This window comes from Nerophis lumbriciformis, linkage group LG39, assembly GCF_033978685.3.
Source record: "Nerophis lumbriciformis linkage group LG39, RoL_Nlum_v2.1, whole genome shotgun sequence".
NCBI classification, from domain to species: Eukaryota; Metazoa; Chordata; class Actinopteri; order Syngnathiformes; family Syngnathidae; genus Nerophis; species Nerophis lumbriciformis.
In genome coordinates this window covers 20,296,378-20,322,505 of record NC_084586.2, presented here as the reverse complement: position 1 = coordinate 20,322,505, position 26,128 = coordinate 20,296,378, and the positions used below count along the sequence as shown (strand labels likewise).

The 26,128-nt window shown below is 38.3% G+C and overlaps 2 protein-coding genes across 4 annotated transcripts in view; one reads left to right on the top strand and one right to left on the bottom strand.

The window, feature by feature from the left end:
* rc3h2 (ring finger and CCCH-type domains 2) overlaps nt 1–7,226 on the bottom strand; it is a 120,432-nt gene extending 113,206 nt beyond the window's left edge. For 2 of the 3 annotated variants that reach the window (XM_061932124.2, XM_061932125.1), the window contains exon 1: nt 7,023–7,225. The gene's annotated coding sequence lies outside the window, so the exon portion shown is untranslated. Of the gene's footprint in view, nt 1–7,022 lie in introns of all 3 variants that reach the window. The other variant, XM_061932123.2, reaches the window with a different exon arrangement.
* A 10,467-nt stretch (nt 7,227–17,693) lies between these two features.
* The window catches only part of jak2a (Janus kinase 2a), a 103,692-nt gene continuing 95,257 nt past the window's right edge, over nt 17,694–26,128 (top strand). Inside the window, exon 1 of the mRNA XM_061932116.1 lies at nt 17,694–17,916. The gene's annotated coding sequence lies outside the window, so the exon portion shown is untranslated. The remainder of the gene's footprint in view (nt 17,917–26,128) is intronic.

Sequence of the window (26,128 nt, the reverse complement as noted above, 5' to 3'; positions counted from 1 at the left end):
AATTAAAAAGATGCTTTGACAAAAACAGACTATCTTTGAATCTCCGTAAAAGTAAAATAATGCTATTTGGTAACAGTAGAAGAGAAAGTCCAACGGAATAGAAATTGAAAGAGTAAATGAAACCACAAGTCTAGGTATAATAATTGATGATAAATTGAAGAGGAAATCTCATGTAAAAAATATACAACATCAAGTAGCAAGAAACACGTCAATAATGAATAAAGCAAAACATGTTCTAGACCAAAAATGACTTCACATTCTCTACTAGTGTTACATATCTGACTTATTGTGCAGAAATATGGGAAATAAGTATAAAAGTACACTTCATTAAAAGATGAGTTATAATAATACATCATGTTGGATATAGACAACATACAAACACTTTATTTATTCAATCAAAAATACTGAAAATCCACCACAGAGTGAATTTGCAAACATCTCAAATGATACACAAAGCAAACTATAACCTGCTAGCCAAGAATGTACAACAATTCTTCTCAACAAAAGAGGAGAAATATAATCTTAGAGGAAAATGTAATCTAAAACATTTGTATGCACGTACAACACTTAAGACCTTCAGTATATCAGTATGTGGAATTAAATGATGGAATGTATTAATAAACAATGCACTAATATGATCCACTTCAAGAAACTATTCACAAAGTACAAAGAAGAAGATAAACATTCTCAATTTATTTCATCCATCATTCATTTTCTACATCATCTTACTCATCTCACCAGGCCCGGCCCTAACCAATCTGGCGCCCTAGGCAAGATTTTAGGTGGCGCCCCCCCACATCGGCAGTGAAGTGTATATACTCACAAGAAACTGAATAGCTTTGTCTTTGACCTTTTTTTTTTTTACTTACAACTATACCTAATATATAAAGGGGTGGAAAAGTGACTATTACCTGCAGGGCAAACATTAGCTAACCAGAAGGCAATAACAATGTAAACAAAAAACACCTGCTTAAAAGATCTAATACAAATGTCCCTGAGGAATGTAAGGTGGGAGTACTGTAATTACCTAACGTTACATTATTATTTTCCATAACAATTTAGCCCCCTCCACAATATTAACCCGACGTTAAAACAGAACTCGCTATTTATTGATTAGCAATTGCCGAATCATGTAACATTAGCTTAATGCTAAAAAGCCAGGTTACTATCACATTCTGTAACAGACAAATAATTTCATGTAGGCTAACGTTACCTACCTGCTACCTCCTGTCGTTTTCTCGTTTCTCCTCCTTTTCTTTTCTCTTTTTTCTTCCCTGGGCACCTGACAGTTTTGGCCGTTTTGACATCTTGTGTTGATTTTTTGATGTGGTGACGTCCAAAAAGTCATGATACGGGAAGGTAGGGGGGGGGGGGGGGGGGGGGATGTTGTAACAAATAATATTTCTATTAAATAGGCTTTACTTTCCATTTTAATTAACGTGGGATTATTTTTTGTATTTAGAAATAATAGTACCAACTTTTTTTTTTTTTCTTTTTTTTTTTCTCCAACATTTGTGGCACTGGCGTGGCGCCCCCTGATGGACGGCGCCCTTAGCATTTGCCTATACGGCCTATGCCACGGGCCGGCCCTGCATCTCACCATATGAAATATATCACTCATTATTATTTATTTATTTTTTAATTGTGATTACTTATGGAGTATATTGTGAATACATTGACAACAGGAAGTGAACAAAAGTGTTAGCAACTGCTAGGAAAAGGGGTTAGGATTAAATACCCTTTTTTGAAATAAACTCAAACTCAACTCAACATGATCTAAGTCCCCTGACACCTCACACAACCCTTTTTGAGAAGTCTCCTCATATTCCACTTCTTCGTTCTTAATAAGGACATTTAACTCCTAACAAAGCCCAAAACTACTTTTTAGGTTGGTGATTGTGTAGTTGGTCTGTGATAGTGTAATTGATCTGTGATTGTGTTGTTGGTCTGTGATCGTGTAGTTGGTCTGTGATCGTGTAGTTGGTCTGTGATTGTGTAGTTGGTCTGTGATTGTGTAGTTGGTCTGTGATTGTGTAGTTGGTCTGTGATAGTGTAATTGATCTGTGATTGTGTTGTTGGTCTGTGATTGTGTAGTTGGTCTGTGATTGTGTAGTTGTTCTGTGATTGTGTAGTTGGTCTGTGATCATGTAGTTGGTTTGTGATTGTGATGTGGGTTGGTGGTTGTGTAGTTGGTCCGTGAGTGTGTAACATGTTTTGCTGGCCATTTGTGCTGCAAGTGTCCATGTTGTGCGAGCCTGCATGTAGTGTGTGTCTGCAGCTGTCAAATATTGGCACCTGTGTCGGTGTGTCGTGTGTCACGCTGCACGGCCGAGACAGCGGGGGAGGAAATCGGCCCAGAGTTTTCATTGGTAGGAAGAAAATGGAGCTATTGTGTCTTCTTGTAATGTTTAATCCCATGAAACTTATTTATGACAGAGAAGAACTTCCTGCCTGACGCCGCGTCATCAAGTCTGTTAAAGTTTGAGAGTTGGAGCACAGGAACACTTCCATGCAAGTCAAGTACTACACACTTGTACTATCACAGTACTGTTACATGTACAGTAGTAGTACTACACGTAGTAGAGGCCATTATTTATGGAGGAGAAAGTACAGTAGGCCTGCTAACTGTAAATCATGTGACTGAAAGTGTCATGTCTGTGTGATCATGTTTTTGTTTTGGTCATGTTCGTTTTGGGTTTTGGACTTTTTGTGCACTTTTGTTTTGTCACCATAGCAACCATTAGTTTTCACCTGTCACGTCACGCACCTGTTTCACGTTTTGAGTCACGCACCTGCTTTCACTAATCATGTCCATAGTATTTAAGTTCATTCTTTTCAGTTTGTCGTTCTGACGAACCCCACATTTATGCTTCTGTACACTCTTCATCCTCTAAGATCCTGCTTCATGTCCCTTGTCAAAGTAAGTTTTTGTTCCATGTTTATAGTCTTTTTGTTTTTCATAGTTTGTTCTCCGCCACTGTGCGTGCTTTTCATTTGTACTTTTTTGCTATAGTCTTTTGCTTTCATAGTTTATTCTCCGCCACTGTGCTCGCTTTTCGTTTGTACTTTTTTTGGATATATTAAATAAATCATGTACCTTCATTCCCGTCTCGCCCGAGCCAACTTTCCGTTGCATCCCGGAAAAGCTAACACCCAGGACCCAGTCATGACAGAAAGGTCATAGAAATATTGACTAAGTTATTTAAGTTCAAAGTTAAGTACAATAAAATAAAATGAGGTCATGGGAATGACTAAAACAAATCATTTATTGGGCCCTATAAAATTCAAACAAATTATAAAAAAATTTAAAAATTATACTACCAAAAAAGCTCAAAATTGAGAATAAGTGACAAAAAAAACAACATTAAAATAACTTAAAATTTAAAAATATATATAACTACAAAAAAAATAAATGATTCCAAATATTTTCATTAAACACTAAAAACTATGAATGACCCAACATTTTGGAGAACAAATTAAAGGATTTAACTTACAAGTTTGAAAATGAAAATGACTAACAATGGAAAAAGTGTTTAAAATGTCTCATAGTTTAAAAATGACATAAATAAAAAAAAAAGCGTCTCCAACTAAAAACTGACAGAATTGGATGTCCAAAACAAATTCAAACTAAAAAATGACTCAGTGACTCAAAATAAAATTACATTAAAACATGAAAATGCTTAAAAAAAACAAAAACTTAAATCTTTAAATGACTCAAAATAATCATAAAAAAGTGAATGCACTTTTAAAACATGCAGCCAGATTGCGGTAGAAAATGGATGGATGGAATATTAAATAGTTTAACTTACAATTTTGAAAACTTTTAACTGAAAACAGCTCATAATTAAAAAAAACAAAACGATTTTTATATCCTAAAATTAAATAAATGTATTAAGTCAAGAAAAATACTCCAAAAATTACTTAAAAACAAAAACAAAAAACGTGCAGAATGTCCAAAACAAATGAAAGATGACTAAAACATGACCCATGCAGTCACTCAGAATAAAATGACAATAAAACATGAAAATGTCTAGAAATAAAATATAAAAATGACAAAAAATGCCTAAGAAAATCTTTAAATGACTCAAAATAATCATAAAAAAGTGAACGCATGAACATGTTAAAACATGCAGCCAGATTATTTTAGGTTCACACCTCTGCCTGCGCTTGTGTGGGTTCACACACTCCAGAAAACCTGCATGGTAACTCATTGGAGACTCTGTCCTAATTGTTTTTATACACGTCCTGTCATCATAGTCCGCTGGGGTAGGCTCCAGCTCTTACTAAGTGAGTATATAATCGTAATAGAAATACGATACAAAAAATATTTTGTTTAAATACTAAAAACATTTGTAAGACCAAATTTGTTAGAAAATATTAAATAGTTGAACTTACAATTTTGAAAACGTTTAACTGAAAACAGCTCATAGTTTAAAAAAACAACAACGATTTTTATATCCCAAAATTAAAAAAATTTATTAAATCAAGAAAAATACTTTAAAAACAAACAAAAAACGTGCAGAATGTCCAAAACAAATGAAAGAGGACTAAAACATGACCCATGCAGTCACTCAGAATAAAATGACATTAAAACATGAAAATGTCCAGAAATAAAATATAAAAATGCCTAAAAAATCTTTAAATGCCTCAAAATAATCATAAAAAAGTGAACGCATGAACATGTTAAAACATGAAGCCAGATTATTTTAGGTTCACACCTCTGCCTGCGTTTGTGTGGGTTCACACACTCCAGAAAACCAGCATGGTAACTCATTGGAGACTCTGTCCTAATTATTTTTATACACGTCCTGTCATCATAGTCAGCTGGGGTAGGCTCCAGCTCTTACTAAGTGAGTAACATCACCGACATCAGGACACGAGGAAGTGAAAATTAAACTGGAAAAATCAAAAGCTTCAATTTGAAAATGAGTGGCAATAAAAACATTGAAATTGATTTAAAATTTAAAAAAAAAAATAGAAATACGATACAACAAATATTTTCTTAAAATACTAAAAACATAAAATTTGTAAGACCAAATTTGTTAGAAAATATTAAATAGTTATATTTTTGAAAACGTTTAACTGAAAACAGCTCATAATAAAAAATTTTAAAAAACGATTTTTAAATCCCCAAATTAAAAAAATTTATTAAATCAAGAAAAATACTCCAAAAAATACTTTTAAAAACAAACAAAAAACGTGCTAAATGTCCAAAACAAATGAAAGAGGACTAAAACATGACCCATGCAGTCACTCAGAATGAAATGACATTAAAACATGAAAATGTCCAGAAATAAAATATAAAAATGCCTTAAAAAATCTTTAAATGCCTCAAAATAATCCTAAAAAAGTGAACGCATGAACACGATAAAACATGCAGCCAGATTATTTTAGGTTCACACCTCTGCCTGCACTTGTGTGGGTTCACACACTCCAGAAAACCTGCATGGTAACTCATTGGAGACTCTGTCCTAATTGTTTTTATACACGTCCTGTCATCATAGTCAGCTGGGGTAGGCTCCAGCTCTTACTAAGTGAGTAACATCACCGACATCAGGACACGAGGAAGTGAAAATTAAACTGGAAAAATCAAAAGCTTTAATTTGAAAATGAGTGGCAATAAAAACATTGAAATTGATTTAAAATTTAAAAAAAAAAAATAGAAATACGATACAAAAAATATTTTCTTAAAATACTAAAAACTTAAAATTTGTAAGATCAAATTTGTTAGAAAATATTAAATAGTTGAACTTACAAATTTGAAAATGTTTAACTGAAAACAGCTCATAATTAAAAGTTTTTTTAAGTCCCAAAGTAAAAAAATAAAAATTAAATCAAGGAAAATACTCCAAAATATACTTAAAAAACAAACAAAAAACGTGCAGAATGTCCAAAACAAATGAAAGAGGACTAAAACATGACCCATGCAGTCACTCAGAATAAAATGACATTAAAACATGAAAATGTCCAGAAATAAAATATAAAAATGACAAAAAATGCCTAAAAAAATCTTTAAATGACTCAAAATAATCATAAAAAAGTGAAGGCATGAACACATTAAAACATGCAGCCAGATTAATTTTAGGTTCACACCTCTGCCTGCGCTTGTGTGGGTTCACACACTCCAGAAAACCTGCATGGTAACTCATTGGAGACTCTGTCCTAATTATTTTTATACACGTCCTGTCATCATAGTCAGCTGGGGTAGGCTCCAGCTCTTACTACGTGAGTAACATCACCGACATCAGGACACGAGGAAGTGAAAATTAAACTGGAAAAATCAAAAGCTTCAATTTGAAAATGAGTGGCAATAAAAACATTGAAATTGATTTAAAATTTAAAAAAAAAAAATAGAAATACGATACAAAAAATATTTTCTTAAAATACTAAAAACTTAAAATTTGTAAGACCAAATTTGTTAGAAAATATTAAATAGTTGAACTTATAATTTTGAAAACGTTTAACTGAAAACAGCTCATAATAAAAAGTTTTTTTTAAGTCCCAAAATTAAAAAATTAAAATTAAATCAAGGAAAATACTCCAAAAAATACTTTTAAAAACAAACAAAAAACGTGCTAAATGTCCAAAACAAATGAAAGAGGACTAAAACATGACCCATGCAGTCACTCAGAATAAAATGACATTAAAACATGAAAATGTCCAGAAATAAAATATAAAAATGCCTAAAAAAATCTTTAAATGCCTCAAAATAATCCTAAAAAAGTGAACGCATGAACACGATAAAACATGCAGCCAGATTATTTTAGGTTCACACCTCTGCCTGCGCTTGTGTGGGTTCACACACTCCAGAAAACCTGCATGGTAACTCATTGGACACGCCGTCCTAATTGTCCTGACTATGGTAGGCGCCAGCTCCTACCAAGGACTTGTGTCACGTAGGCTCCATCATCATCATCATCATATACCACGCACCATGCATGCGCCTCGCTGCGTCCTGCAGCGGCACTTGTGTGGCCCCGCAAGAAAGAGGCGAGTCAAGTGGGACTTGAGGAAGAACTCACCTGCTACACGAACACGCCCCCTCGCCTCGGTGCACACATAGTCCCAGCAGCACAGAGTCCATCAACAGAAAGGAGGTCCAGGTCCAGCCAGGTCCAGCCAGGTCCAGCCAGGTCCAGCCAGGTCCAGCGGGACTCAGGTGTTGCTCCAAGCCGGGGATGGAGCCTCCTCAGCCGGCCTCTCATCTCCGAGGCAACACGCAAGAGCAAGAAGAAAAGTGAGAGCCACGCAGCAGTTATGATGACATTTATGAGATGAGAAAGAAATAAAAAGGGTGGGCAAGCCGGAACAAGCCGCTTTTTGGAGGCGTGGGCTGGCGGCTCTTAAAGGGACAGGACGTCAATATTTATGTACGCTTCTTTTTATCATTTTTTTTACTGAAGAATTTTCATCAAAATGAAAACATATGGTAACTTTTACGGATTTAAAAACGAGGGAACACAAGGAAGCAGATACTTATGGGCTTTAAATACTATTCCTTGGAGCTTAATTGATGTCTTAATTACTAAAGATATTTTAGGACACTGAATTTATGTCACTGAATTGTTTGCGTTTGACGGATTTTTTTTTTTTTACATCAAATTATGCCGATTTAATTTGATTTAACAAAAATGTGTGTGTTTAAAAATGTAGTTTGTCAAAATATCAAATATACAGTGTTTGAAAATTCAGTGTAGACAAAAAATCAGTAAAAAAAAAATTAGTGTGTAGAAAAGCAGTGTTAAAAAATTCAATGTAAAAGTAATCAGTGTATAAAAAAATCGATGTGAAAGAAATCAGTGTATAGAAAATCAGTGTAAACAAATTCAATGTAAAAAAATCAGTGTATTAAAAAAACAGTGTATAAAAATGTGTGTAAAATAATTCAGTGTAAAAAAAATACATTTAAAAAAATCAGTGTATAGAAAACCAATGTTAAAAAAATAAATGTAAAAGAAATCAGTGCATGAAAAAAATCAGTGTAAAAAAATAAATAAATCAGTGTATAGAAAATCAATGTAAAAAAAAATCAGTGCATTAAAAAAATCAGTGTATAAAAATGTGTGTAAAATAATTCAGTGTAAAGAAAATGTGTGTAAAATAATTCAGTTTAAAAAAAATAAATGTAAAAAAAATCAGTGTATAGAAAACCACTGTTAAAAAAATAAATGTAAAAGAAATCAGTGTATAGAAAACCACTGTTAAAAAAATAAATGTAAAAGAAATCAGTGCATGAAAAAAATCAGTGTAAAAAAATAGATACACTAGTGTATAGAAAATCAATGTAAAAAAAATCAGTGCATTAAAAAAATCAGTGTATAAAAATGTGTGTAAAATAATTCAGTGTAAAGAAAATGTGTGTAAAATAATTCAGTGTAAAAAAAATAAATGTAAAAAAAAATCAGTGTATAGAAAACCACTGTTAAAAAAATAAATGTAAAAGAAATCAGTGTATAGAAAACCACTGTTAAAAAAATAAATGTAAAAGAAATCGGTGCATGAAAAAAATCGATGTGAAAAAAATCAGTGTAAAAAAATTAAATAAATCAGTGTATAGAAAATCAATGTAAAAAAAAATCAGTGCATTAAAATAATCAGTGTATAAAAAATGTGTGTAAAATAATTCAGTGTAAAAAAATGTGTGTAAAAAATCAGTGTGTAAAAAATCAGAGTAAAAACTAAATGTTAAAAAAATATTAGTGTATAGAAAATCAGTGTAAACAAATTCAATGTAAAAAAATCAGTGTATTAAAAAAACAGTGTATAAAAATGTGTGTAAAATAATTCAGTGTAAAAAAATACATTTAAAAAAAATCAGTGTATAGAAAACCAATGTTAAAAAAATAAATGTAAAAGAAATCAGTGCATGAAAAAAATCAGTGTAAAAAAATAAATACATCAGTGTATAGAAAATCAATGTAAAAAAAATCAAATCAGTGCATTAAAATAATCAGTGTATAAAAAATGTGTGTAAAATAATTCAGTGTAAAAAAATGTGTGTAAAAAATCAGTGTGTAAAAAAATCAAAGTAAAAACTAAATGTTAAAAAAAAATTAGTGTATAGAAAATCAGTGTAAACAAATTCAATGTAAAAAAATCAGTGTATTAAAAAAACAGTGTATAAAAATGTGTGTAAAATAATTCAGTGTAAAAAAAATACATTTAAAAAAAATCAGTGTATAGAAAACCAATGTTAAAAAAATAAATGTAAAAGAAATCAGTGCATGAAAAAAATCAGTGTAAAAAAATAAATACATCAGTGTATAGAAAATCAATGTAAAAAAAAATCAGTGCATTAAAATAATCAGTGTATAAAAAATGTGTGTAAAATAATTCAGTGTAAAAAAAATGTGTGTAAAAAATCAGTGTGTAAAAAATCAGAGTAAAAACTAAATGTAAAAAAAAAATTAGTGTATAGAAAATCAGTGTAAACAAATTCAATGTAAAAAAAATCAGTGTATTAAAAAAACAGTGTATAAAAATGTGTGTAAAATAATTCAGTGTAAAAAAAATACATTTAAAAAAAATCAGTGTATAGAAAACCAATGTTAAAAAAATAAATGTAAAAGAAATCAGTGCATTAAAATCAGTGTATAAAAAATGTGTGTAAAATAATTCAGTGTAAAAAAATGTGTGTAAAAAATCAGAGTAAAAACTAAATGTAAAAAAAAATGAGTGTATAGAAAACCACTGTTAAAAAAATAAATGTAAAAGAAATCAGTGCATGAAAAAAATCGATGTGAAAAAAATCAGTGTAAAATAATAAATAAATCAGTGTATAGAAAATCAATGTAAAAAAAATCAGTGCATTAAAAAAATCAGTGTATAAAAAATGTGTGTAAAATAATTCAGTGTAAAAAAAAGTGTGTAAAATAATTCAGTGTAAAAAAAATAAATGTAAAAAAATCAGTGTATAGAAAACCACTGTTAAAAAAATAAATGTAAAAGAAATCAGTGCATGAAAAAAATCGATGTGAAAAAAATCAGTGTAAAATAATAAATAAATCAGTGTATAGAAAATCAATGTAAAAAAAATCAGTGCATTAAAAAAATCAGTGTATAAAAAAGTGTGTGTAAAATAATTCAGTGTAAAACAAATGGTGTAAAATAATTCAGTGTAAAAAAAATTAATGTAAAAAAAATCAGTGTATAGAAAACCACTGTTAAAAAAATAAATGTAAAAGAAATCAGTGTATAGAAAACCACTGTTAAAAAAATAAATGTAAAAGAAATCGGTGCATGAAAAAAATCGATCTGAAAAAAATCTGTGTAAAAAAATAAATAAATCAGTGTATAGAAAATCAATGTAAAAAAAATCAGTGCATTAAAAAAATCAGTGTATAAAAATGTGTGTAAAATAATTCAGTGTAAAGAAAATGTGAGTAAAATAATTCAGTGTAAAAAAAATAAATGTAAAAAAAATCAGTGTATAGAAAACCACTGTTAAAAAAATAAATGTAAAAGAAATCAGTGCATGAAAAAAATCGATGTGAAAAAAATCAGTGTAAAAAAATAAATAAATCAGTGTATAGAAAATCAATGTAAAAAAAATCAGTGCATTAAAAAAATCAGTGTATAAAAAATGTGTGTAAAATAATTCAGTGTAAAAAAATTGTGTAAAATAATTCAGTGTAAAAAAAATAAATGTAAAAAAAAATCAGTGTATAGAAAACCACTGTTAAAAAAATAAATGTAAAAGAAATCAGTGCATGAAAAAAATCGATGTGAAAAAAATCAGTGTAAAAAAATAAATAAATCAGTGTATAGAAAATCAATGTAAAAAAAATCAGTGCATTAAAAAAATCAGTGTATAAAAAATGTGTGTAAAATAATTCAGTGTAAAAAAAATGTGTGTAAAATAATTCAGTGTAAAAAAAATAAATGTAAAAAAATCAGTGTATAGAAAACCACTGTTAAAAAAATAAATGTAAAAGAAATCAGTGCATGAAAAAAATCGATGTGAAAAAAATCAGTGTAAAATAATAAATAAATCAGTGTATAGAAAATCAATGTAAAAAAAATCAGTGCATTAAAAAAATCAGTGTACAAAAAATGTGTGTAAAATAATTCAGTGTAAAAAAAATTGTGTAAAATAAGTCAGTGTAAAAAAAATAAATGTAAAAAAAATCAGTGTATAGAAAACCACTGTTAAAAAAATAAATGTAAAAGAAATCAGTGCATGAAAAAAATCGATGTGTAAAAAATCAGTGTAAAAAAATAAATAAATCAGTGTTTAGAAAATCAATGTAAAAAAAATCAGTGCATTAAAAAAATCAGTGTATAAAAAATGTGTGTAAAATAATTCAGTGTAAAAAAATGTGTGTAAAAATCAGTGTGTAAAAAATCAGAGTAAAAACTAAATGTAAAAAAAAAATTAGTGTATAGAAAGTCAGTGTACAAAAATTCAGTGTAAAAAAAATTAATTGCAAAATAATTCAGTGCGGGAATATTTGTTGCTTAGAAAGTCAAGAAGTTGTCAGTCAGACTGCAAACGTGACACCTTATTGTCTGCTTCTGACACAAACCCACTGTCCTAATTTATCAGAAGTGAATCTTGAGTTTTGAAGCAAGGAATATTCCTGCACTTATCTTTTTTACACTGATTTGATCTTTTTACACAACATTTGTAAACCCTGTATTATCACAAACTTGGATTTTTAAACATACAAAGTTTGCTCACACATTTGTATTCAATGAATATTTTTGGCATAATGTGATGTTTAAAAAAATGATTTTCCTATATTTTGTACTTCATCTCATTATTTGGACTTTTTATCTCAAAATCAGTGTGTGAATGTTGTCTGTCTATCTGTGTTGACCCTGTGATGAGGTGGCAACTTGTCCAGGGTGTACCCCGCCTTCCGCCCGAATACAGCTGAGATAGGCTCCAGCACCCCCCCGCCACCCCGAACGGGACAAACGGTAGAAAATTGATGTATGGATGGATCTCAAAATCGAAATTTCATGTCGTAATTTCGACTTTATTTTATTATTCCTTTTTTAAAATTTTATCATGACTTGTTTATTCTAATAATGTCGATATTTTTGATCTCATTATTGCGACTTTTAAAAAAATAACCTTGACAGAGGCAAAAACTCGGACATGGGAGGAGTTCGGTGAGGCCATGGAAAACGACTTCCGGACGGCTTCGAAGCAATTCTGGACCACCATCCGCCGCCTCAGGAAGGGGAAGCAGTGCAGTGTCAACACCGTGTATGGTGAGGATGGTGTTCTGCTGACCTCGACTGCGGATGTTGTGGATCGGTGGAGGGAATACTTGGAAGACCTCCTCAATCCCACCAACACGTCTTCCTATGAGGAAGCAGTGCCTGGGGAGTCTGTGGTGGGCTCTTCTATTTCTGGGGCTGAGGTTGCTGAGGTAGTTAAAAAGCTCCTCGGTGGCAAGGCCCCGGGGGTGGATGAGATCCGCCCGGAGTTCCTTAAGGCTCTGGATGCTGTGGGGCTGTCTTGGTTGACAAGACTCTGCAGCATCGCGTGGACATCGGGGGCGGTACCACTGGCTTGGCAGACCGGGGTGGTGGTTCCTCTCTTTAAGAAGGGGAACCGGAGGGTGTGTTCCAACTATCGTGGGATCACACTCCTCAGCCTTCCCGGTAAGGTCTATTCAGGTGTACTGGAGAGGAGGCTACGCCGGATAGTCGAACCTCGGATTCAGGAGGAACAGTGTGGTTTTGGTCCTGGTTGTGGAACTGTGGACCAGCTGTATACTCTGGGCAGGGTCCTTGAGGGTGCATGGGAGTTTGCCCAAACAGTCTACATGTGTTTTGTGGACTTGGAGAAGGCATTCGACCGTGTCCCTCGGGAAGTCCTGTGGGGAGTGCTCAGGGAGTATGGGGTATCGGACTGTCTGATTGTGGCAGTCCGCTCCCTGTATGCTCAGTGCCAGAGCTTGGTCCGCATTGCCGGTAGTAAGTCGGACACGTTTCCAGTGAGGGTTGGACTCCGCCAAGGCTGCCCTTTGTCACCCATTCTGTTCTGAACTTTTATGGACAGAATTTCTAGGCGCAGTCAAGGCGTTGAGGGGATCTGGTTTGGTGGCTGCAGGATTAGGTCTCTGCTTTTTGCAGATGATGTGGTCCTGATGGCTTCATCTGGCCAGGATCTTCAGCTCTCGCTGGATCGGTTCGCAGCCGAGTGTGAAGCGACTGGGATGAGAATCAGCACCTCCAAGTCCGAGTCCATGGTTCTCGCCCGGAAAAGGTTGGAGTGCCATCTCCGGGTTGGGGAGGAGCTCTTGCCCCAAGTGGAGGAGTTCAAGTACCTGGGAGTCTTGTCCACGAGTGAGGGAAGAGTGGATCGTGAGATCGACAGGCGGATCGGCGCGGCGTCTTCAGTAATGCGGACGCTGTATCGATCCGTTGTGGTGAAGAAGGAGCTGAGCCGGAAGGCAAAGCTCTCAATTTACCGGTCGATCTACGTTCCCATCCTCACCTATGGTCATGAGCTTTGGGTCATGACCGAAAGGACAAGATCACGGGTACAAGCGGCCGAAATGAGTTTCCTCCGCCGGGTGGCGGGGCTCTCCCTTAGAGATAGGGTGAGAAGCTCTGCCATCCGGAGGGAGCTCAAAGTAAAGCCGCTGCTCCTCCACATCGAGAGGAGCCAGATGAGGTGGTTCGGGTATCTGGTCAGGATGCCACCCGAACGCCTCCCTAGGGAGGTGTTTAGGGCATGTCCGACCGATAGGAGGCCGCGGGGAAGACCCAGGACACGTTGGGAAGACTATGTCTCCCGGCTGGCCTGGGAACGCCTCGGGGTCCCACAGGAAGAGCTGGACGAAGTGGCTGGGGAGAGGGAAGTCTGGGCTTCCCTGCTTAGGCTGCTGCCCCCGCGACCCGACCTCGGATAAGCGGAAGAAGATGGATGGATGGATGGAGATGAAACTTGACTTGATCTCATACTTCCTATTGTCATCATTTCAACTTCATCTCATCATTTCGATTTTCTCATCTCAAAATCGTGACTGTTTCATCATTTCGATTTATCTCTTTATTTCGACTCCAAAGACATGCACCTGGGGATAGGCCCCTCCCACCTCCAAAGACATGCACCTGGGGATAGGCTCCTTCCACCTCTGAAGACATGCACCTGGCGCAGGGGCGCCGAAAAGGGGGGGTAAAGGAGACGGATTCTAGGGGCCTATGATGGAGGGGGCCCAGAGAGGCCCCTAATGATGATGAAATTATAATACAGAAAAAATAATGACACTGTGTTGGGGGCCCTGTAAAGATTCTTTTCATGGGGCCCAAAATCCCTAGCGGCGCCCCTGCACCTGGGGATAGGCTCCTCCCACCTCCAAAGACATGCACCTGGGGATAGGCCCCTCCCACCTCCAAAGACATGCACCTGGGGATAGGCCCCTCCCACCTCCAAAGACATGCACCTGGGGATAGGCTCCTTCCACCTCTGAAGACATGCACCTGGCGCAGGGGCGCCGAAAAGGGGGGGTAAAGGAGACGGATTCTAGGGGCCTATGATGGAGGGGGCCCAGAGAGGCCCCTAATGATGATGAAATTATAATACAGAAAAAATAATGACACTGTGTTGGGGGCCCTGTAAAGATTCTTTTCATGGGGCCCAAAATCCCTAGCGGCGCCCCTGCACCTGGGGATAGGCTCCTCCCACCTCCAAAGACATACACCTGGGGATAGGCTCCTCCCACCTCCAAAGACATGCACCTGGGCATAGGCCCCTCCCACCTCCAAAGACATGCACCTGGGGATAGGCCCCTCCCACCTCCAAAGACATGCACCTGGGGATAGGCCCCTCCCACCTCCAAAGACATGCACCTGGGGATAGGCTCCTCCCACCCCTAAAGACATGCACCTGGGGATAGGCCCCTCCCACCTCCAAAGACATGCACCTGGGGATAGGCCCCTCCCACCTCCAAAGACATGCACCTGGGGATTGGTTGACTGGCAACACTAAATGGTCCCGAGTGTGTGAATGTTGTACATCTGTGTTGGCCATGTGATGAGGAGGCGACCTGTCTAGGGTGTACACCGCCTTCCGCTAATATGCAGCTGAGATAGGCTCCAGCATCCCCGAAAGGGACAAGCGGTAGAAAATGGATGGAAATCAAATCAAAGTCAAAACATCAAAATTGATATTTCATTTCATGTTTTCGACTTTATGTAATTTTTTTTTTTTAAAGTCTTGCTATCAATATTTTTAATCTCCTAATTTAGACGTTGTATTTTATTATTTCGACGTTTTTTGAAATCTTGACATCTCATACTTCAGCATTTCATAACATTTATGCAATCTCATCATCCATCCATCCATCTTCTTCCGCTTATCCGAGGTCGGGTCGCGGGGGCAGCAGCCTAAGCAGGGAAGCCCAGACTTCCCTCTCCCCAGCCACTTCGTCCAGCTCCTCCCGGGGGATCCCGAGGCGTTCCCAGGCTAGCCGGGAGAGATAGTCCTCCCAGTGTGTCCTGGGTCTTCCCCGTGGCCTCCTACCGGTCGGACGTGCCCGAAACACCTTCCTAGGGAGGCGTTCGGGTGGCATCCTGACCAGATGCCCGAACCACCTCATCTGGCTCCTCTCCATGTGGAGGAGCAGCGGCTTTACTTTGAGCTCCCCCCGGATGACAGAGCTTCTCACCCTATCTCTAAGGGAGAGCCCCGCCACCCGGCGGAGGAAACTCATTTCGGCCGCTTGTACCCGTGATCTTGTCCTTTCGGTCATGACCCAAAGCTCATGACCATAGGTGAGGATGGGAACGTAGATCGACCGGTAAATCGAGAGCTTTGCCTTCCGGCTCAGCTCCTTCTTCACCACAACGGATCAATACAGCGTCCGCATTATTGAAGACGCCGCACCGATCCGCCTGTCGATCTCACGATCCACTCTTCCCCCACTCGTGAACAAGACTCCGAGGTACTTGAACTCCTCCACTTGGGGCAAGATCTCCTCCCCAACCCGGAGATGGCACTCCACCCTTTTCCGGGAGAGAACCATGGACTCGGACTTGGAGGTGCTGATTCCCATCCCAGTCGCTTCACACTCGGCTGCGAACCGATCCAGTGAGAGCTGAAGATCTTGGCCGGAGGAAGCCATCAGGACCACATCATCTGCAAATAGCAGAGACCTAATCCTGCAGCCACCAAACCAGATCCCCTCAACACCCTGACTGCGCCTAGAAATTCTGTCCATAAAGGTTATGAACAGAATCGGTGACAAAGGGCAGCCTTGGCGGAGTCCAACCCTCACTGGAAACGTGTCCGACTTACTGCCGGCAATGCGGACCAAGCTCTGACACTGATCATACAGGGAGCGAACTGCCACAATAAGACAGTCCGTTACCCCATACTCTCTGAGCACTCCCCACAGGACTTCCCGGGGTACACGGTCAAATGCCTTCTCCAAGTCCACAAAGCACATGTAGACTGGTTGGGCAAACTCCCATGCACCCTCAAGGACCCTGCCGAGAGTATAGAGCTGGTCCACAGTTCCACGACCAGGACGAAAACCACACTGTTCCTCCTGAATCCGAGGTTCGACTATCCGGCGTAGCCTCCTCTCCAGTACACCTAAGTAGACCTTACCGGGAAGGCTGAGGAGTGTGATCCCACGATAGTTGGAACACACCCTCCGGTTCCCCTTCTTAAAGAGAGGAACCACCACCCCGGTCTGCCAATCCAGAGGTACCGCCCCCAATGTCCACGCGATGTTGCAGAGTCTTGGCAACCAAGACAGCCCCACAACATCCAGAGCCTTAAGGAACTCCGGGCGGATCTCATCCACCCCCGGGGCCTTGCCACCGAGGAGCTTTTTAACTACCTCAGCAACCTCAGCCCCAGAAATAGGAGAGCCCACCGCAGATTCCCCAGGCACTGCTTCCTCATAGGAAGACATGTTGGTGGGATTGAGGAGGTCTTCGAAGTATTCCCTCCACCGATCCACAACATCCGCAGTCGAGGTCAGCAGAACACCATCCGCACCATACACGGTGTTGATAGTGCACTGCTTCCCCTTCCTGAGGCGGCGGATGGTGGTCCAGAATCGCTTCGAAGCCGTCCGGAAGTCGTTTTCCATGGCTTCCCCGAACTCCTCCCATGTCTGAATTTTTGCCTCCGCGACCGCTGAAGCCGCACACCGCTTGGCCTGTCGGTACCTGTCCGCTGCCTCAGGAGTCCTCTGAGCCAAAAGAACCCGATAGGACTCCTTCTTCAGCTTGACGGCATCCCTCACCGCCGGTCCCGAAAGGGACAAGCGGTAGAAAATGGATGGAAATCAAATCAAAATCAAAACATCAAAATTGATATTTCATTTCATGTTTTCGACTTTATGTAATTATTTTTTTTTAAAGTCTTGCTATCAATATTTTTAATCTCCTAATTTAGACGTTGTATTTTATTATTTCGACGTTTTTTGAAATCTTGACATCTCATACTTCAGCATTTCATAACATTTATGCAATCTCATTTTTTTTTTTTTGTAAATCTTAAATTATGACTTTTTATTTCATAACTTCGCCCTATTTATCTCATAATTGCAATTTTTCATTTCATAATTACGATTTCCGGGGTAAACGGGGTCAAAACGTGTTGACACACATTTGACCGTGTCGGCCACCGTAAAGACAACATGAGAAAAAGGCTGCTATGACACAGAAAGGCCACCAGGGGGAGCCATCCCGCTCCCGTGACGTCACCAGCGCAGTAGCGGTACAGTCGTCACTCGTGAGGGGATGAAGTCAGAGAGGAGTTGGCTTTTCAACTCCAGCCGCTATTAACCATTTCAAGACATTTGTGACAGCTTTCGGGTCTATCTGGGCGGCAAAGATGTGAACGGATGTTCGGCTGGACAACATTTAAAGAGGAAAAGAGACTCGCTGGTGTTAGCATCGTCAAAGGTTAGCTCGTTAGCTGCCGGGAGGACACGTACAGTAAGTCCTTTATTGTTGTTTATTTATAAAGTGCGAACCTGCTGCGCAGAAGTGTATTATACATAGTCCATGGAAATAAATGTAAACACAGTGTAACTGCTCGTAGTAAATGTTTGCAATGTGTTCCGACACTGATAAGCCAAAGTGCTGATAAGTGATAAAAAGTATATCTGGGTGGGAACACAAACTATTTCCCTGTCTCCTTCAACATGTGCTCCACTTCCGGCCACAGTCCGTCACCACACAAGTTCCACCCTCCTAAACAAATAACACGCTTGCAGTCACGTCGGTTTTTTTTCCCACGTTTTTTTATTTATTACCGATCAATAAAAATAAAAAAGTGTAGGTGAACCCAAACTATGTCAACATGAGAAAGCTTCTCTCATTGGCTGACAGAATGGAAACAGGAAGTAGCGATAAACACATCATGGATGCTAATAGGCTGCAAGAATGGAAACAGGAAGTAGCGATAAACACATCATGGATGCTAATAGGCTGCAAGAATGGAAACAGGAAGTAGCAATAAACACATCATGGATGCTAATAGGCTGCCAGAATGGAAACAGGAAGTAGCAATAAACATATGGATGCTAATAGGCTGCAAGAATGGAAACCGGAAGTAGCAATAAACACATCATGGATGCTAATAGGCTGCCAGAATGGAAACAGGAAGTAGCAATAAACCCATCATGGATGCTAATAGGCTGCCAGAATGGAAACAGGAAGTAGCGATAAACACATCATGGATGCTAATAGGCTGCCAGAATGGAAACAGGAAGTAGCGATAAACACATCATAGATGCTAATAGGCTGCAAGAATGGAAACAGGAAGTAGCAATAAACATATGGATGCTAATAGGCTGCAAGAATGGAAACAGGAAGTAGCAATAAACACATCATGGATGCTAATAGGCTGCCAGAATGGAAACAGGAAGTAGCAATAAACACAATATGGATGCTAATAGGCTGCAAGAATGGAAACAGGAAGTAGCGATAAACACATCATGGATGCTAATAGGCTGCCAGAATGGAAACAGGAAGTAGCAATAAACACTTCATGGATGCTAATAGGCTGCAAGAATGGAAACAGGAAGTAGCAATAAACACTTCATGGATGCTAATAGGCTGCAAGAATGGAAACAGGAAGTAGCAATAAACATATGGATGCTAATAGGCTGCAAGAATGGAAACCGGAAGTAGCAATAAACACATCATGGATGCTAATAGGCTGCCAGAATGGAAACAGGAAGTAGCAATAAACATATGGATGCTAATAGGCTGCAAGAATGGAAACAGGAAGTAGCAATAAACACATCATGGATGCTAATAGGCTGCAAAAATGGAAACAGGAAGTAGCGATAAACACATCATAGATGCTAATCGGCTGCCAGAATGGAAACAGGAAGTAGCAATAAACATATGGATGCTAATAGGCTGCAAGAATGGAAACCGGAAGTAGCAATAAACACATCATGGATGCTAATAGGCTGCCAGAATGGAAACAGGAAGTAGCGATAAACACATCATGGATGCTAATAGGCTGCAAGAATGGAAACAGGAAGTAGTGATAAACACATCATAGATGCTAATAGGCTGCCAGAATGGAAACAGGATGTAGCGATAAACACTTCATGGATGCTAATAGACTGCAAGAATGGAAACAGGAAGTAGCGATAAACATGTCATGGATGCTAATAGGCTGCAAGAATGGAAACAGGAAGTAGCAATAAACATATGGATGCTAATAGGCTGCAAGAATGGAAACAGGAAGTAGCGATAAACACATCATGGATGCTAATAGGCTGCAAGAATGGAAACAGGAAGTAGCGATAAACATGTCATGGATGCTAATAGGCTGCAAGAATGGAAACAGGAAGTAGCAATAAACATATGGATGCTAATAGGCTGCAAGAATGGAAACAGGAAGTAGCGATAAACACATCATGGATGCTAATAGGCTGCAAGAATGGAAACAGGAAGTAGCGATAAACATGTCATGGATGCTAATAGGCTGCAAGAATGGAAACAGGAAGTAGCGATAAACATGTCATGGATGCTAATAGGCTGCCAGAATGGAAACAGGAAGTAGCAATAAACATATGGATGCTAATAGGCTGCAAGAATGGAAACAGGAAGTAGCAATAAACACATCATGGATGCTAATAGGCTGCCAGAATGGAAACAGGAAGTAGCAATAAACATATGGATGCTAATAGGCTGCAAGAATGGAAACAGGAAGTAGCAATAAACACATCATGGATGCTAATAGGCTGCAAAAATGGAAACAGGAAGTAGCGATAAACACATCATAGATGCTAATCGGCTGCCAGAATGGAAACAGGAAGTAGCAATAAACATATGGATGCTAATAGGGTGCAAGAATGGAAACAGGAAGTAGCAATAAACACATCATGGATGCTAATAGGCTGCAAAAATGGAAACAGGAAGTAGCGATAAACACATCATAGATGCTAATCGGCTGCCAGAATGGAAACAGGAAGTAGCAATAAACATATGGATGCTAATAGGCTGCAAGAATGGAAACAGGAAGTAGCAATAAACATATGGATGCTAATAGGCTGCAAGAATGGAAACAGGAAGTAGCGATAAACACATCATAGATGCTAATCGGCTGCCAGAATGGAAACAGGAAGTAGCAATAAACATATGGATGCTAATAGGCTGCAAGAATGGAAACAGGAAGTAGCGATAAACACATCATGGATGCTAATAGGCTGCAAGAATGGAAACAGGAAGTAGCGATAAACACATCATGGATGCTAATAATAATGATAAATGGGTTATACTTGTATAGCGCTTTTCTACCTTCAAGGTACTCATAATAGGCTGCCAGAATGGAAACAGGAAGTATCAATAAACACATCATGGATGCTAATAGGCTGCAAAAATGGAAACAGGAAGTAGCGATAAACACATCATGGATGCTAATAGGCTGCCAGAATGGAATCAGGAAGTAGCAATAAACATATGGATGCTGATAGGCTGCAAGAATGGAAACAGGAAGTAGCAATAAACACATCATGGATGCTAATAGGCTGCAAAAATGGAAACAGGAAGTAGCGATAAACACATCATAGATGCTAATAGGCTGCAAGAATGGAAACAGGAAGTAGCGATAAACATGTCATGGATGCTAATAGGCTGCAAGAATGGAAACAGGAAGTAGCGATAAACACATCATGGATGCTAATAGGCTGCAAGAATGGAAACAGGAAGTAGTGATAAACACATCATAGATGCTAATAGGCTGCCAGAATGGAAACAGGAAGTAGCGATAAACACTTCATGGATGCTAATAGACTGCAAGAATGGAAACAGGAAGTAGCGATAAACATGTCATGGATGCTAATAGGCTGCAAGAATGGAAACAGGAAGTAGCAATAAACACATCATGGATGCTAATAGGCTGCAAGAATGGAAACAGGAAGTAGCAATAAACACATCATGGATGCTAATAGGCTGCAAGAATAGAAACAGGAAGTAGCAATAAACACAATATGGATGCTAATAGGCTGCAAGAATTGAAACAGGAAGTAGCAATAAACACATCATGGATGCTAATAGGCTGCAAGAATAGAAACAGGAAGTAGCAATAAACACATCATGGATGCTTATAGGCTGCAAGGATGGAAACAGGAAGTAGCGATAAACATGTCATGGATGCTAATAGGCTGCAAGAATGGAAACAGGAAGTAGCAATAAACATATGGATGCTAATAGGCTGCAAGAATGGAAACAGGAAGTAGCAATAAACATATGGATGCTAATAGGCTGCGGCTGCCAGAATGGAAACAGGAAGTAGCGATAAACACATCATGGATGCTAATAGGCTGCAAGAATGGAAACAGGAAGTAGCGATAAACACATCATAGATGCTAATAGGCTGCCAGAATGGAAACAGGAAGTAGCAATAAACACATCATGGATGCTAATAGGCTGCCAGAATGGAAACAGGAAGTAGCAATAAACACATCATGAATGCTAATAGGCTGCAAGAATGGAAACAGGAAGTAGCGATAAACACATCACGGATGCTAATAGGCTGCCAGAATGGAAACAGGAAGTAGCAATAAACATATGGATGCTAATAGGCTGCAAGAATGGAAACAGGAAGTAGCAATAAACACATCATGGATGCTAATAGGCTGCAAAAATGGAAACAGGAAGTAGCGATAAACACATCATAGATGCTAATCGGCTGCCAGAATGGAAACAGGAAGTAGCAATAAACATATGGATGCTAATAGGCTGCAAGAATGGAAACAGGAAGTAGCGATAAACACATCATAGATGCTAATAGGCTGCCAGAATGGAATCAGGAAGTAGCAATAAACATATGGATGCTGATAGGCTGCAAGAATGGAAACAGGAAGTAGCAATAAACACATCATGGATGCTAATAGGCTGCAAAAATGGAAACAGGAAGTAGCGATAAACACATCATAGATGCTAATAGGCTGCCAGAATGGAAACAGGAAGTAGCAATAAACATATGGATGCTAATAGGCTGCAAGAATGGAAACAGGAAGTAGCAATAAACACATCATGGATGCTAATAGGCTGCAAGAATGGAAACAGGAAGTAGCAATAAACACATCATGGATGCTAATAGACTGCAAGAATGGAAACGGGAAGTAGCGATAAACATGTCATGGATGCTAATAGACTGCAAGAATGGAAACAGGAAGTAGCGATAAACATGTCATAGATGCTAATAGGCTGCAAGAATGGAAACAGGAAGTAGCAATAAACACATCATGGATGCTAATAGGCTGCCAGAATGGAAACAGGAAGTAGCGATAAACACATCATGGATGCTAATAGGCTGCCAGAATGGAAACAGGAAGTAGTGATAAACACATCATGGATGCTAATAGACTGCAAGAATGGAAACAGGAAGTAGCGATAAACATGTCATGGATGCTAATAGGCTGCAAGAATGGAAACAGGAAGTAGCGATATACACATCATGGATGCTAATAATAATGATAAATGGGTTATACTTGTATAGCGCTTTTCTACCTTCAAGGTACTCATAATAGGCTGCAAGAATGGAAACAGGAAGTAGCAATAAACACATCATGGATGCTAATAGGCTGCAAGAATGGAAACAGGAAGTAGCGATAAACACATCATAGATGCTAATAGGCTGCCAGAATGGAAACAGGAAGTAGCAATAAACACATCATGGATGCTAATAGGCTGCAAGAATAGAAACAGGAAGTAGCAATAAACATATGGATGCTAATAGGCTGCAAGAATGGAAACAGGAAGTAGCAATAAACACATCATGGATGCTAATAGGCTGCAAGAATGGAAACAGGAAGTAGCGATAAACACATCATGGATGCTAATAGGCTGCAAGAATGGAAACAGGAAGTAGCAATAAACACATCATGGATGCTAATAATAATGATAAATGGGTTATACTTGTATAGCGCTTTTCTACCTTCAAGGTACTCATAATAGGCTGCCAGAATGGAAACAGGAAGTATCAATAAACACATCATGGATGCTAATAGGCTGCAAAAATGGAAACAGGAAGTAGCGATAAACACATCATGGATGCTAATAGGCTGCAAGAATGGAAACAGGAAGTAGCAATAAACACATCATGGATGCTAATAATAATGATAAATGGGTTATACTTGTATCGCGCTTTTCTACCTTCAAGGTACTCATAATAGGCTGCAAGAATGGAAACAGGAAGTAGCGATAAACACATCATGGATCCTAATAGGCTGCAAGAATGGAAACAGGAAGTAGCGATAAACACTTCATGGATGCTAATAGGCTGCAAGAATGGAAACAGGAAGTAGCAATAAACATATGGATGCTAATAGGCTGCCAGAATGGAAACAGGAAGTAGCAATAAACATATGGATGCTAATAGGCTGCAAGAATGGAAACAGGAAGTAGCGATAAACACATCATGGATGCTAATAGGCTGCAAGAATGGAAACAGGAAGTAGCGATAAACACATCATGGATGCTAATAATAATGATAAATGGGTTATACTTGTATAGCGCTTTTCTACCTTCAAGGTACTCATAATAGGCTGCAAGAATGGAAACAGGAAGTAGCGATAAACATGTCATGGATGCTAATAGGCTGCCAGAATGGAAACAGGAAGTAGCAATAAACACATCATGGATGCTAATAATAATGATAAATGGGTTTTACTTGTATAGCGCTTTTCTACCTTCAAGGTACTCATAATAGGCTGCAAGAATGGAAACAGGAAGTAGCGATAAACATGTCATGGATGCTAATAGGCTGCAAGAATGGAAACAGGAAGTAGCGATATACACATCATGGATGCTAATAATAATGATAAATGGGTTATACTTGTATAGCGCTTTTCTACCTTCAAGGTACTCATAATAGGCTGCCAGAATGGAAACAGGAAGTAGCGATAAACATGTCATGGATGCTAATAGGCTGCAAGAATGGAAACAGGAAGTAGCAATAAACACATCATAGATGCTAATAGGCTGCAAGAATGGAAACAGGAAGTAGCAATAAACATATGGATGCTAATAGGCTGCGGCTGCCAGAATGGAAACAGGAAGTAGCGATAAACACATCATGGATGCTAATAGGCTGCAAGAATGGAAACAGGAAGTAGCGATAAACACATCATAGATGCTAATAGGCTGCCAGAATGGAAACAGGAAGTAGCAATAAACACATCATGGATGCTAATAGGCTGCCAGAATGGAAACAGGAAGTAGCAATAAACACATCATGAATGCTAATAGGCTGCAAGAATGGAAACAGGAAGTAGCGATAAACACATCACGGATGCTAATAGGCTGCCAGAATGGAAACAGGAAGTAGCAATAAACATATGGATGCTAATAGGCTGCAAGAATGGAAACAGGAAGTAGCAATAAACACATCATGGATGCTAATAGGCTGCAAAAATGGAAACAGGAAGTAGCGATAAACACATCATAGATGCTAATCGGCTGCCAGAATGGAAACAGGAAGTAGCAATAAACATATGGATGCTAATAGGCTGCAAGAATGGAAACAGGAAGTAGCGATAAACACATCATAGATGCTAATAGGCTGCCAGAATGGAATCAGGAAGTAGCAATAAACATATGGATGCTGATAGGCTGCAAGAATGGAAACAGGAAGTAGCAATAAACACATCATGGATGCTAATAGGCTGCAAAAATGGAAACAGGAAGTAGCGATAAACACATCATAGATGCTAATAGGCTGCCAGAATGGAAACAGGAAGTAGCAATAAACATATGGATGCTAATAGGCTGCAAGAATGGAAACAGGAAGTAGCAATAAACACATCATGGATGCTAATAGGCTGCAAGAATGGAAACAGGAAGTAGCAATAAACACATCATGGATGCTAATAGACTGCAAGAATGGAAACGGGAAGTAGCGATAAACATGTCATGGATGCTAATAGACTGCAAGAATGGAAACAGGAAGTAGCGATAAACATGTCATAGATGCTAATAGGCTGCAAGAATGGAAACAGGAAGTAGCAATAAACACATCATGGATGCTAATAGGCTGCCAGAATGGAAACAGGAAGTAGCGATAAACACATCATGGATGCTAATAGGCTGCCAGAATGGAAACAGGAAGTAGTGATAAACACATCATGGATGCTAATAGACTGCAAGAATGGAAACAGGAAGTAGCGATAAACATGTCATGGATGCTAATAGGCTGCAAGAATGGAAACAGGAAGTAGCGATATACACATCATGGATGCTAATAATAATGATAAATGGGTTATACTTGTATAGCGCTTTTCTACCTTCAAGGTACTCATAATAGGCTGCAAGAATGGAAACAGGAAGTAGCAATAAACACATCATGGATGCTAATAGGCTGCAAGAATGGAAACAGGAAGTAGCGATAAACACATCATAGATGCTAATAGGCTGCCAGAATGGAAACAGGAAGTAGCAATAAACACATCATGGATGCTAATAGGCTGCAAGAATAGAAACAGGAAGTAGCAATAAACATATGGATGCTAATAGGCTGCAAGAATGGAAACAGGAAGTAGCAATAAACACATCATGGATGCTAATAGGCTGCAAGAATGGAAACAGGAAGTAGCGATAAACACATCATGGATGCTAATAGGCTGCAAGAATGGAAACAGGAAGTAGCAATAAACACATCATGGATGCTAATAATAATGAT